Source organism: Cyanistes caeruleus, chromosome 9 (assembly GCF_971803275.1).
Source record: "Cyanistes caeruleus chromosome 9, bCyaCae1.hap1.1, whole genome shotgun sequence".
NCBI lineage: Eukaryota > Metazoa > Chordata > Aves > Passeriformes > Paridae > Cyanistes > Cyanistes caeruleus.
Window position 1 is genome coordinate 29,977,227 of NC_141709.1, and position 2,655 is coordinate 29,979,881.

The following is a 2,655-nucleotide window of genomic DNA, read 5'->3' on the forward strand; positions in this document are numbered from 1 at the left end:
AAGAAAACGAAAACAGAGATGGGAAAACAACAGGCCAAAAAGGCTTTCGTTTTCCCAAAGGGTGATGCTGAATGTGACAACGGGATACTTGATACCTGGCACTAATGAAGTTTTTAATTAGTCTCTAAAAACCAGATTCCCTCCATGGAGCAGCATCACCTGCACACTGTGTTTATTTGGGTTACTTGGGTTATTTGGTTTACTTGGGTTACCTGCTGAATCAGTTTGCTGCTCCTTGGCTCTTCCTCCCTCCTGTGGGTGGTGCAGTCCAGTCTTCATGCTGGGGAAACCCTTCTAGATTAAAAGGGAGGATGAAAGGGCTGAGCAGTAGCTCCCTTGTGCTTGGTTTCTCTGGCATGGAGACTGAAACTGCTGGTTCCCCTTTTATACAGGGGAAATGTTAAATAAGGGAAGCACCCAATCCAGAGAAAAGTTCTTGTTCTTCCTTTTTCTTCCAGATTAAGCCTATCCCAGAAATTCCTTTCAGCAAAGGAGTACATACATAAAGCTGGCAGACCTCTAGAGACCTGCTACAGCCAGCAAAGAGAGGAGGGAAGCACCTTCTGGAGGCATCACCTCCTGATCCCCCTCCCCGTGCTTGGGGAATACAGGGTGGGCTCAGGGCAGCACCAGGAGGGATGGAAGAGGGAATTCACTCCTGCAGAGCTGGCTCCTGACCCTGGCTTTGAAGAGCAAATTTGGGATGGCAGTAGGTGACAGCTTGCTCTGTTCCCCATCAGCAGGTACAGCTCAGGAGAGCTTTGTCCTGCTGCAAATTACTTGAGTGAAAGAAGATGGGAGTAGACAAGACCCTCCCTGTCCTTTGGAAAAGAGAGAGCTCAGCAGCTCACCAGTTTTCATCTTTCAAGAGGCTCTTCAAAGGTTTCTTCACAAAGAATCCAAACTTTTAGATCTCATTTGCTTCCCTGGCAGCCCTGTAATATGAAGGGTTGGCTAAACTGGCCCTGGATTAAGAGACATTAAGGCAAGGAGCAGCCACTGAAGCCCAAAGGATGCTCCAGGAACTCTCCTCCCTGGGTATGTTATGGAGCAGAAATAGGGGGCTGGAGCAATGGAGGGACACAGGGAAGCAGAAAAGAAGAGGCAGAGAGAGGGAGGGAAACACATGAGGGAATTGGAATTCCCCAGCCTGGTTGACCACAACCAGCAAAGCCTTGCTCCTCCATGCATGGTGTGGCAACATTCAGGTGGGTGACCTGGCACCTCACAGGAGGGGAAACTGAGGCACAAAGGAACTCTGACATGTCACAGTAAGCAAAAAAAAAAAAAAAAAAAAGGAAGCCCATGCCAGGGTTACACTGAAATTTATGATGCTCCAATTCTTGTGCTGATGTGCTGACAGTCCCCTGAACATCCATGGTCTGTGTCAATTAAACTAGATTATGGAATGATCTTTGCTAATTATATATTATTATCTAGCAAGCAGTTATCTTGCTATAAAGGGTGCTCCTATAATGGACAAACACTGTTCCTCTAGCACAGCCAGCTCCAATGGCAAGAAAAATACAAAAGCCAAAATAATTTCTGCTGTGGCCAATATTTTGCCTGAGCTGGAATGTTCACATTGCAAACACTGCACTCCTGTCCCAGATAGAGAGAAGAGAAAGAGGAGGGCTGCAACACGCAGAAGAAGGCAGGATCAAATCTGTATCCCCCAAAGCTGCCACAAAGACTTGACTGTAAGCTCAAAATCCAGCTGTGAACTCTCCCACCCATCATGGAACACTCAGCCTTCACACACCACAATCCCCATGAACAGGGCCCTTGCTGTCTCCAGGGCTGTGATGATCAGGAAACTGGGCTTAAAATAAGCTTGGAAAACAGCTCCTGGTAAATGCCATCATTGCATTCTTAATTGTCCATATGCTTGATCCATTATGTTTTCCCAGATGGCTGGGCTGCCTGACGACTGCCTCCTCATCTGTGCCACTATGGCCAGGGTCTCCAGCAGGTACCTGGATCCCCAAGGCAGGGCCACCCTTGTGGCAGGCTCTGTGTCACTGTGGCCAGGGGCTCCAGTAGGTACCTGTGAGCTCCATCCTTCCTGGCACAAAACCACACCCACTGACCCATCCATGCCAAGCTCCTGGGGAGCCAGGACTGGCTAGATGGCAAAAGTGGCTGGTGGCCTCCAGGCCTTACACACCAAACCCAAGAAAACCACCCTGAGGAGCAGCAGACCTGCTCCTGCTCCAGCCCATGCACTGCCCTTGTGAGGAGAGGATGCAGAAGATGCACACCACCAGCATTCTCAGTCATGGGCTCAGCCCCAGCACTGGCTCCCTGTGCATCACAAGTACCCCATTCCCAGACTGGGACTAGAATATAAAAACAGAAGAGATGCAAATAACCCTCTGGGCAGAGCAATGAGGGAAGGTCCAGCCATAGAGGACTGTGGGTGCCACCACAGAAAACTTACAGTGAACATTACAATAGAATAAATTGCCTGGGAAGGGTCTCTGGGCAGAGGGAGCAGGGTCTTGTGCCAGCAGCAGTACCCGTTTTGGGGCACTCCCACCATCATTCTCTTGTCCATTGCAGCAGCACAAAAGCACATCCCCCAGCAGCCACCCTCACAGTGTGACACATCAGGAAAACCTTCCTGGTAAATAGAGAAAACACAGAGAGCGTGGC